This window comes from Bactrocera dorsalis, chromosome 4 (assembly GCF_023373825.1).
Source record: "Bactrocera dorsalis isolate Fly_Bdor chromosome 4, ASM2337382v1, whole genome shotgun sequence".
In the NCBI taxonomy this organism is placed as follows: domain Eukaryota; kingdom Metazoa; phylum Arthropoda; class Insecta; order Diptera; family Tephritidae; genus Bactrocera; species Bactrocera dorsalis.
Genome location: NC_064306.1, coordinates 13,748,845 through 13,760,844, shown reverse-complemented (window position 1 = coordinate 13,760,844; position 12,000 = coordinate 13,748,845). Strand labels below are relative to the sequence as shown.

The following is a 12,000-nucleotide window of genomic DNA, read 5'->3' as shown; positions in this document are numbered from 1 at the left end:
TCTTTGTAAAGTATGGTCGGACGAAAGCATGCCCAACGATTGAAAATTAAGTGTGCTATGCCCAATCCATAAAAAAGGAGACCCCACAATCTGCGCCAACTACCGTGGGGTAAGCCTCCTCAACATCGCATATAAGGTTCTATCGAGCGTATTGTGTGAAAGATTAAAGCCCACTGCCAGCAAACTGATCGGACCTTATCAGTGTGACCTGGCAAATCAACAACCAACCAGACATTCACCATGCGCCAAATCTTGGAAAGGAGCTGCCTTTATACCGCGATGTCTGAATTTGGTATCCCCGCAAAACTGATACGGCTGTGTAAACTGACGTTGAGCAACACCAAGGGTTCCGTCAGGATCGGGAAGGACCTCTCCGAGCCGTTCAATACCAAACGAGGTTTCAAACAAGGCAACTCCCTATCTAGCATTAACCATAGTTGCCATACAAACTGAACAATCGGCATCAAGTGCTTGTTTTCTTTCACTTCTATACAGTTTTTTCTCACTGTGTACTCACGCTTACTAAACTTTTCATTCATAAGAGGCAAGCTTTCTGCCTGAAATGCCTTTGAAAAGATAAATATACTATATGCCACACACATGCATATATACTACATACTGATTGCATGTAACTGCAAAACAACGAAAGCTTGCAATGCGCGCGTCTACACAGACCGTCTTTTGGCCGTGAAAATGCCAAAGCTTCCGCCACATGAATAACGAGAGCAAAACAAAACGCAATAAACGAAAGTGAAGCAAAAAGGGCAAATTGGTTAAGCTTTAAGTGATAAATATGTGTCTGTGTATAAAACCACGGGCAGCTGTTTGCAGCTATATGCACATATGTATATGTACATATGTATACATATAGTATATGTACAGCATATATTATGTGAACTTGGCTAGATTTCTTTGCCAGAAGCATCTTAAAGCCCTGCGTTGAGTCAAGCGGCTTCAGAAGCTGCGCTAGCCACTGTTAACAGCTGCTTCTTTATGTGTGTATGAGTGCGCCTATGAACTTCAGTATCCAATATAGTATATGTATGTAGATTTGTATATATCTATATACATGTTTGCATGCGTACATTATCAGCGGCAGCTAGCTGTGGTATCTACACATTGCTGCAGCTCGTCTGCTACAGCGCGTTATGGCTCAGTTGCGTGTGGACGCAGCACGGATGTGGACAAGAATTCCAACGTTCGGCGCTTAAATGCCGTAAAGTGCGCGTTTTTCAGCTTAGTGCGCTTGCAATTTGTGTATGTGTATGTGTATGTGTGTGTTCGTAAGTACTCTTCGAGCAGCAATCCTTAAAGAAACGCGCTATTTTATCAGCTAAATTGTGGCTTGGTGCTTCAAAGTGAACACACAAATAATATAAACAAATTATAATTAAATGTAGCGCTAATAAAACGGTTAGATAATAGCGGCACGTTTCCTCTGTATATTAATAAAATCAAGAGCATATACGACAATTGCAGTGCTGTAAGCAAATCTACGGAAATAAGTAGCACATATCCTCGTTTGATTACAGAAAAAATCGCATGCGATAAATATATATGTATATATGGTATAAAGCTATAAACCGACAAGTATAAGTAAAGTCGCTACTACCCTTCAAAACCAGTAAAATTATCAAACGGCGTCATCACAAGCGCGTCAGCAGGTAAGTGTCCTTGCCGATACGTAACAACGTATAGTATAAGTAAGTATGTATATATGTACATAAGTATATGAACACCACCGGCTGCTACTATGCTCAGTACAGCAGCGTATTGCAACTGTTTGGCGTGCTGCAGATAGCAGTTAGCTTTTTGATACACATTTTTTGGAGTGAAATATGAAGGTCAGCCTTCCTTCATACGCAAATATACATAAGTATGCCATATATGGCTAAATACTAGTATATAAAAAGTATTTAAAAAGCTGTGTGTGTGTAAGAATTTGCTAGTTTCAAGTCGGCTTCAAAATTTTCATCTTGTTATTGTTGGTTAAAGTTATTGTTGTTGTTGTTAAAGTTATTGTTTGTTAAAGTTTTTGGACCTACATCACTCACTTTTGGTACCGGATCACATTCTGATAAGAGATATACTCTCATACATATACAACCATGGTCACGCAAATAGCACACTTACATAGTCATGAGTTTACAACAATCACTAACCGATTTGTTCAGTATAAAATTTAACAAAAAGTCAGATATAAGAAGTAAGAACTAAGGCTTTTAGTGACCGACATGAAGCGCCTACCAAGAGGAATGACGTGTTGGCATCTTCAACAAAGAAAATGGTGGCTATTGTGGTCAGTCAAATCAGAAAATGTAATGGCATCCTCAAAAATTGACAGTTTGGTGCCGAATATAGTACGTTAGCATCATCGGGCCTAATCTCTTTCGGAAAGAGGCAGGAAATGCTGGTACCAGCAACAGCGAGCGTTATAACACGATGTTGATCGACTTTTTTTGTGGAATCTCTCCTCTATTTCCAACCAGGCGGTACGCTGCCTCATGTTTTACGTTTAAACATGGACACATTGCGTGCAAAGTTTCGACACTCGTTAATTTCGAGAAATAGTCCAGACAAATGACCGTCAAGATCTAAAGCGTATGACATTTATGTATTGAAGATTATCTCTTTCAAATGTTGGCCGCGGCTAAGTCTCAGATGGTCTATTCGTTGAGTCCAATTTTCGATGAATTTTTCGAGCATTAGGACTAGTAACTGGCGAACGACACGCGGGATGTTTTGCTCCAAGGCTTGAATCGAAGCGGGATCGTTCGCATAGACTTTAGACATTACATATCTCCTCAGGAATAAATCTAACAGTGTGATATTATGTACATGATCTGGATGTCAATCGATCGGCGTAAAACGAAACATTATTTGATGTGATGAATGAGAAATGGCGCCGTCTTGTTGAAACCAAATGTCATCAAGATCACGAGCTGCAATTTCAGACACCAAATACTCGGTTATCTCAGCGCGATAATGGTCGTAATTGCTGGCTTCGTTCTTAACGGCATAATTTTTTGAAAAAAGATGGACCGATGATTCATCCGGCCACAAATCGCAACACACCGATGTTTATCTGGATGAAATGATAACTTTGAAGCTCTTCAGGTTGCTTTTCGTACCAAATGTGGCAATTTTGCTTGCTTAAATCCCATTTGAGCCTGAAATGTGCCTCATCGCTGAACAAAATTTGGCTCGAAAACGTCAAATCTTCTTGGAACTTTTCAAGAGAACTGCTAAAAAAAATTATTGAAAAAAGTAACTCTACTTAGATCACCCTTTAGAATAGATTTAGCTGTATATACAAATAACATAACAAAAATGATTTTGAGTGAAGCATTTTCATCGCGAATAATGCGAGGTCGACACGCCTATTAACGTACAAATAATCAACTGATAGCTTCAATCGATCAGTTACCGACCACGTAATCCATCATATAACTGTAACTATTATAATGTTAAAGCTGTCAACTGGTAATAACCGTCACTTTTAATCCGTGCCGATCAAATGCGTACAAGTTTCAATTGTTTAGACACATTGGCAGCAAGCCAAATCTTTTCAATGTTTATTACTTACTATTCCTTCTCCGCATTCAACATGTGTTAAAAAATGCCTGACATTTGTGTTGTTTTTGTGCAATTGTGGTATTAATGTTGGTTTGCAAATTGCTAAGCCGTAAAAATTTCAAGTTCAAGCATGAACTGTTTTTTATTACTTATGTACATATACTTCCTCCTTTGAAATGTGAGTACTATTTACTTTCTAAAAATGGCGATGATTAAGAGAACATTTTGATTTTGGAATTTTTCGTCTTTCTTTTTCAAAGTTAAGGGTTAGAAGCGGAATGTGAATACGAATCCCACTTTTTCAAGTCAGGGCTTAGAATCAACCTTTTTCTTGTTAGGGCTTACAAGAAGAGTTGAATGCCAGTCAAACTTTGAAATTAGGATTTAGTGGAAAATTGGGATTAAGTCGTATAAATTCTCGCAAGTTGGAAGCCCCTCTTCTGCTGTAATACTAATGGTATTTGGAAACATGGATCCAGGGGCTATTAATTAGTATACATTAATTCTACATACATTAGTTCTACAGTTTCAGGCTCCCTGTCGCAGAACCGGCAGGTACCACAAGCAGCAAGGCCATGTTATATACGAGTAAGTCTTTCTTGCGCTTACGGTGGCCAGTGTAGAATACGACAAGTTTGTCCCTAGGGTGGTTGATTACATGTTTAAAGCTGCTGAGGTTGTAACCATCTCTTAACAACTGGGCATGACACATTCCCTGGATTGTTGCCAATACCTCTACCAGCCTACTTCTTTTTACTTGCAGAACAGCTCCTTTATGGTGCGAGGACCCACTGCGATGAAAAGTTCAGGTTCTCACATGTTAGTGAATACTGCGGTGTGGACGAGCTCATCAGCCAGTTCATTCTCTATACCTCTGTAAGTAGGAACCCAGAAAAGTTGCACTTGGTTATGTACCGATGGACTGCTCAGCCGTTCTCTCCACCCGGCACCAGTAGTGATTCGATCGCGTAGGCAGAGATTGCTTTAAACGCCGCTTGACTGTCGCTTAACATGGTTATAAATGCACGAGTAGTAGCGTTGTAGGTTTATCTTTACGTACCGACTTATTTCTGCTTGAAATATGCTCACAAAACTTTCCATGTGTACGAGGTATGACAATTAAGTAATGAGACTGCTTCCATAAAAACCGTATATTTGAAAATTATTCTACAACTCTGCCATCCCCTTCAAAGTAGTCCCCTTGGGCAGCTATACAGCGATTCCAACGCGTTTTCCATGCTTCGTAACATTTCTGGAACGCTTCGACTGGGATGTCCGCGAGTACCCTCGTCACGGCCGCCTGGATGTCCGTAATCGACTCAAAATGGTTCCTTTGACCACCGATTTTGTTTTAGGAAACAAAAAAAGTCACAGGGTGACATGTCGGGCGAATAAGGCGGCTGTTGCAACACGGCGATCCCTTTAGAGGCCAAATACTGAGACACGCTGAGGGCGGTGTGGCACGGCGCGTTGTCGTGATGAAGGATCCAGTTACGAGCGATGTCTGGGCGCACCCTGTTGACTCGTTTTCGCAATCTTTCGAGTACTTGGCAATAGTAGACTTGATTCACAGTTTTCCCCGGTGGAATGAATTCTTTGTGGACGATTCCACGGCTATCAAAAAAGGCAATAATCATCGTTTTCACCTTCGACTTGCTCATGCGAGCTTTTTTCGGGCGGGGGGCGCGCGGAGACAACCATTGTGAGCTTTGGCGTTTGGTTTCACGACTAAGAGCACTATCACCATACACTCTTACAATTTTAGCGTACGTTTCCGAAGCTGTTTCGCCCAATCTGGCGCAAAATTTTATCGCGACGCGTTGCTCTTGATTTCGTTTTTCCATTTTCGTGACGAGCACTACAAACACACGTCTACTCAACTTGACGCAGCAGGCGAACTAAACAAGCTAGAGCGATGGTACATATATCAATGGAGAGGGGAGGGATGCCGGAAAAAGAGAAAGGGAATTTCACAGGTTTACCACAAGCGCGGCAATAAAATCAGTCTCATTACTTAATTGTCAAACCTCGTATGAAGAGTTTGGTTCGCGGTTCTGCGACTCCTGTGTCGGTGTACCACTTGTGATTGTACTATTCATAACCAGTAGCTCCAGATTCCATTCAGCCTTACTGCTAAGGGTAACCTTGAACTTCTTGGTGAAGTTTACCCTTTTGGTAATGCTGTCCCTTGCGAGAAGAGGCAATGGTATTACACTTCTTAAGTCCTAAATACGTAGGGATTGTGTGCTCCGAACAATATCCACCTACGATAGGTTGAAGAAGTGATGGAAAATTCAAACGAAAATATTGTGAATGACCAATTGAGTAAGAAATTCAGTTACATGTCCTTTCTCTTCTGTCTTCGGTTTTTCAATGTAAAATTAATAGTTTCAATGTAAGAAGTGGTAACCGCATGCTTTTGAGCTCCACTAAACCTAATCATGTTTTTTGTATGTGTAAGGCTATTGTAAAAAGTACCTCTACTTGGATCACCCGTTAAAATTGTTAACTATTGAAAAATATTAAAGTGTTGCTACCAACTGCTAATTCATTTCTCGTAGCTGTATATGAAGTGGGTACAAGGCTTCAAGTTCCAGTGCAACTCTAGCTTGAGATTAAAATGTAGATCAATAAGTAGAGAAGTGAAGTAACGGTATTTCTATCTTGAAGGAAATCATATATCAACTCTTTGCACTTGTGTATGTATATAATGTTGGTGATTAGACAAGAAACTTGTAAACAATGCCCTGCCATCGCCAAGGGTGTATGCTATTTGTATTGAAGCTGTCAAAGAAATTACAACGCTTGCAAGTTCAAGCCAAACTTAACACATACATACATGCATACCTTTGCTTGGAATCACATTTCGTGCAACAATTAGCTGTTTGGGAACGTGTCAATGACATATTTGGCCTCAGCGAATAGCCGACGACATTTAACTGACGGCAATTTATAATAGATTTCGACGGAGATGCTCATGTTTTGTGGAACTAGAGTGCTGTGCACACACCGTAGTAGCTTAATGGCCAAAGAAGGAAAGTGAGACATAAAGGGGGAAGTTGTCTTACAACAACGAGCTAATTTTTCACATAGTTAGTGAGATGACGTGAAAACTAAATATGTCATTGAATAATTGCCAAGCATAATTTTTAATTTTTTAGTTTCCAAAATTTTAAATTAAGCCATTATATTTACTAGGTGTGACAGTTAAGTAAGAAGACTAGCGCAATAACATATTTTATTATGAATTCCTAGATTACTGCTAATTGTAATCTCAATCTCTCGTCTCAAAAGTGATTATTTATTCTTATATTTTTCATCTTTGTTCAGTTTCTACTAAATATATGTTGATTTTGAAAACAATAGTCTAATATTAAAACTCCCAAAAGTACCCTAAGTATGCCGATGGCGGGAAAGGAGCCTTTTTAATTCAAAAGAATGCAGACAAATAAGTCTTATTCCCTTTTGAAGATAAGCTTCTAGATTCCTATTTAAGAGACAAGCTACCATCGGCTAACCGAACTGAATTGAGGGATAAATGCACTGCGACTGTAGTCCACTCGCTAACCTCAAATATAGATCGAGCTCTAGAACATAAGCACCATGTTCTAGGAGACTTTTTTGATAAAAGCGGAGCATTTAATTTTGGATAGAGCCCAACATCATGACATGGACAAAAGCTCGACTGAGCTGCAAGAAAATTAATACAGAAAGGACGCAAGCCGGATTGTTCAGATTAGCAGGAACAGGAACTCAATACTTCTGAAAAAATTTAGGATTGGGTGCTCTTCTTTAAAAGAAGAAGAAAGTCTATCCAGATGACAGAGCTATATTCACGGGCAAGTTCCACGATACAGGTAATAGCGTGATGAATAATGTTCGGCGTGTCATGCATTGATGGACGATATCGGCATTCCTAAAAATAAATGCTATTAAGACAGTTGATAAGTGTCACCATCTTGTGTACTGAACCAGCATAGGAAATACGCAAGTCGCTAAAAATAAGACACAATGAAATTTCTGAAAGAGCTGACAGACGGAACTGGGTGAGATGGAATGTCTTAAATGGACCTCTGATTAGACCAACAACCGCAATGCCTAATCAAAGGTAACAACTTACAGGCATCACGTGTAAGCCGTATGCGCTTGCATAAAGTAGACATGATAGAGACGCTCCTCTGTTTCTGTCCGACCTTACCTACTACTCGTCTTAGGTATCTAGGAGACACTTAGTTCAATGGACTAGATGAAGTATCAGCATTAGATATCAAATTTCTATTAAATTTCGGAAAAAGTGTTGACGTACTGTAGAAAGATAACTTCAGCTCATAGTAAACTTAACCTCCATATGGCATTACAAATCAGTGACAGCCAGTCAGCACAACCGAACCTAATTAATCTTAACATATGAAATCGCTAAATAGACTCCTTCAAAAAATAACTGACTACACTAATTATCCAGGAACAGAAGTGGAGATCAGTTAACTCTACAGAAGTTTCCAATAAATTAAAAATATTTGCGTTATCCATTAGGAGGACTCGTTCGAGCATTTCGACTGCTAACTGATGAATCACACGCATGAAGTTTTGCTCCGAGGCCTCAATCGAAGCGGGATTGTCCGCATAAACTTTAGACTTTATTTATCCCCACAGGAAAAAGTCTAACAGTGTGATATCACACGATTCTGGAGGCCAATCGGCGCGCCAGAAACGTGAAATTATCTGCTAATCGAAGTGTTATCTCAATAAATCCATTGATTAATGCGATGAATGAGAAATGACGCCGTCTTGTTGAAACCAAATGTAGCCGAGATAAGAGCTTTAATTTCAGGCATTAAATAGTTAGTTATTATGGCCATAGACAGGTACGTTTTTGAAGAAATATGAACCAATGATTTAACCGGCCCCCAAACCACACCAAACCGTTGTTTCTTCTCGGTGAAAGGACAGCTCTTGAATCTCTTCAGGTTGCTCTTCCTCCCAATTGGGGCAATTTTGTTTGTTTACATACCAATTGAGCCAAAATTTGGAGCGCATCGGTGAACAAATTATGCCTCGAAAACGTCGGATCTTCTTGGAACTTAACGCAAAATGCGCCAAGTCGTTATTTACGTCAGTCCGAGTTGCTGCGAACGGCGCCGAATCATCCATTAAATTCCTTAATTTATTAAATAAATTCATAACCATAACTTTAAGCATATCTATAAATACCGGTACCACTTGAGACACTGGCAAACGGATTTTAGTTTTTGTTTTGCTCGCAAAATTCACCGACCGAGGCTTGCCTTAAACATACGAAAAAGTTCAAAACAACTCTTGCGATCGCAGACAATGGTGAATTTCACAAAAAAGAATAACAATCTTAGACAAATTTTAATTATGCAAATATCCGATAAAAAACTAAATTTAAAAACCACTGAGCGCTATGCAATACAAAATTAATTTGGCGAAAATTCGCTACACTCATAGTTGCATTCCGAAAACCTTGAAAGAGCTTCAAGTGGTTATGCTAAAAGAGTGTATAGCTCGTGGTGATGGAGAAAATTTGAGGTCAATAAGTGGGTGCAGCAATATAAACACCAAAACGTCAAATTTTGTATTTGTATGGTGTTATGAGCAAAGAAGATGCCAAGAGAATGACGTCTCTTCTATTTATTTATTTATTGTTATACCCTGAACTGGATATATGTATATATGTATTAAGTTGTCAAATATCTCCCTTCCGCTTTTTTGCTCTTTATTCAATGCGTTATAAAAAGTGTTACTGTGATCGGATTTAGTTCAAATATGCGCCGTTCCGTTAGGTAATCTATTTCCATCTCGGACAGCCACTTTTCACAAGACTCTTTTGAGCTCAAATTTACACCAACAAGGGCGTTCACCATGTACAGGGACAGGTGGTAATCACTTGGCGCTATGTCCGGGCTATATGGTGGATGCGATAAAACCTCCCATCCGAGCTCCCGTAGGTTCTGATGAGTCATCAACGAAGTGTGTGGTCTGGCGTTGTTTTGGTGGAACACTACACCCTTCCTGTTGGCCAATTCTGGACGTTTCTGGTCTATCGCCGGCTTCAAGAGGTCTAGTTGTTCGCAGTAGATGGTAGAATTAAGCGTCTGGCCGTATGAGAGCAGCTTATAGTGAATGATTCCCTTCCAATCCCACCAAAAACACTGCAAAATCTTCCTGGCCGTCAATTCCGGCTTGGCCACTGTTTGAGACGATTCACCGGCCTTGGACCACGACCGTTTTCGCTTGATATTGTCGAATGTGATCCATTTTTCGTTGCCAGTCACCATCCGCTTTAAAAATGGATCGAGTTCGTTCCGTTTCAGCAGCATATCGCAGACGTTCATTTGGTGCAGAAGTTTTTTTTTGCATCAAATCATGCGGCACCCAAACATCAAGCTTTTTTGTGTATCCAGCCTTCTGCAGATGATTTAAAATGGTTTGGTGACTAACTTCCATCTTCTGGGCGATGTCACTAGATGCCACATGCTGGTCTAACACGATGTTTTCCATGATTTGATCGGTATCCACGGTGTCGTTTTCACCCGCTCTGAATTGTCGAAACCATTCGTCCGCAGTTCGTAGTAATAGACTACCATCCTAAAAAAAATCTAATATTATTATTATGTTATAAAGAACGATAAGTGTAGTCCTAAATTGCTATAAAAATTAAACGATATCTGTAAATCGCGACATTCTTCCTTTTCGCTGCTTGGCGGCGAACTGAAGCCAGGTTCTTCATCACCTGGTCTTTCCAACGGAGTGAAGGTCTTCCTTTTTTTCTGCTTCCCCCGGCGGGAACCTCGTTGAATACTCTCAGAACTGGTGTTTTCATCCATTCGGACGACATGACCAAGCCAACGTAGCCGCTGTCTTTTAATTCGCTGACATCATCGTTCCACTTACTGCAGTATTTGCTGTTGCCAATGCGCAAAACACCATAAATCTTCCGCAGAACTTTTCTCTCGAAAACTCATAATACCTCCGTGCCTCTGCACCAACTAGCAGGACGGGGATATGAATGACTTGAAGAGTTTGGCCTTTGTTCATCGAGAGAGAACTTTACTTTTCATTGCCTACTCAGTCCAAAGTGGCCAAGAGTTATTTTGTGTTGGATTTCGAGTCTGACTTTGTTGTTGGTGTCAATGCTGATTCCATGATAAACAGAATTATCTGTGACTTCGAAGTTATGACTCTCAGCAGCAACATAGGAGCCGAGTCGCGAATGCGACGACTATTTGTTTGGTGACAGGAGATATTTCGTCTTGCCCTCGTTCACTACTAGACCCATTTGCTTCACTTCTTTGTTCAACCCAGAGAAAGCAAAACTAACGGTTCGATTGTTATGGCCAATTATGGCCAAGTCATTCGTTGGAAAGTTTTATTGTATCTAACAATTAGTGAAGTATTATACGGTGCCCTTAAACGGCGCTAAAATCTTCGACATTGTGCCACAGGCATTATATACAAGTAACGGGTGATTTTTTTGAGGTTAGGATTTTCATGCATTAGTATTTGACAGATCACGTGGGATTTCAGACATGGTGTCAAAGAGAAAGATGCTCAGTATGCTTTGACATTTCATCATGAATAGACTTACTAACGAGCAACGCTTGCAAATCATTGAATTTTATTACCAAAATCAGTGTTCGGTTCGAAATGTGAAAATCCGCTTTTTTATCGACAAATTTTGTTCAGCGATGAGGCTCATTTCTGGTTGAATGGCTACGTAAATAAGCAAAATTGCCGCATTTGGGGTGAAGAGCAACCAGAAGCCGTTCAAGAACTGCCCATGCATCCCGAAAAATGCACTGTTTGGTGTGGTTTGTACGCTGGTGGAATCATTGGACCGTATTTTTTCAAAGATGCTGTTGGACGCAACGTTACGGTGAATGGCGATCGCTATCGTTCGATGCTAACAAACTTTTTGTTGCCAAAAATGGAAGAACTGAACTTGGTTGACATGTGGTTTCAACAAGATGGCGCTACATGCCACACAGCTCGCGATTCTATGGCCATTTTGAGGGAAAACTTCGGACAACAATTCATCTCAAGAAATGGACCCGTAAGTTGGCCACCAAGATCATGCGATTTAACGCCTTTAGACTATTTTTTGTGGGGCTACGTCAAGTCTAAAGTCTACAGAAATAAGCCAGCAACTATTCCAGCTTTGGAAGACAACATTTCCGAAGAAATTCGGGCTATTCCGGCCGAAATGCTCGAAAAAGTTGCCCAAAATTGGACTTTCCGAATGGACCACCTAAGACGCAGCCGCGGTCAACATTTAAATGAAATTATCTTCAAAAAGTAAATGTCATGAACCAATCTAACGTTTCAAATAAAGAACCGATGAGATTTGCAAATTTTATGCGTTTTTTTTTAAAAAAAAGTTATCAAGCTCTTAAAAAATCACCC

The 12,000-nt window shown here is 40.1% G+C and overlaps 1 protein-coding gene across 2 annotated transcripts in view; it reads left to right on the top strand.

Moving 5' to 3' along the window:
- Window positions 1–1,141: 1,141 nt before the first annotated feature.
- LOC105234072 (acidic phospholipase A2 PA4) overlaps window positions 1,142–12,000 on the top strand; it is a 36,738-nt gene continuing 25,879 nt past the window's right edge. Inside the window, exon 1 of one of the 2 annotated variants that reach the window (XM_019988763.3) lies at window positions 1,142–1,664. The gene's annotated coding sequence lies outside the window, so the exon portion shown is untranslated. The remainder of the gene's footprint in view (window positions 1,665–12,000) is intronic. The other variant, XM_029548431.2, reaches the window with a different exon arrangement.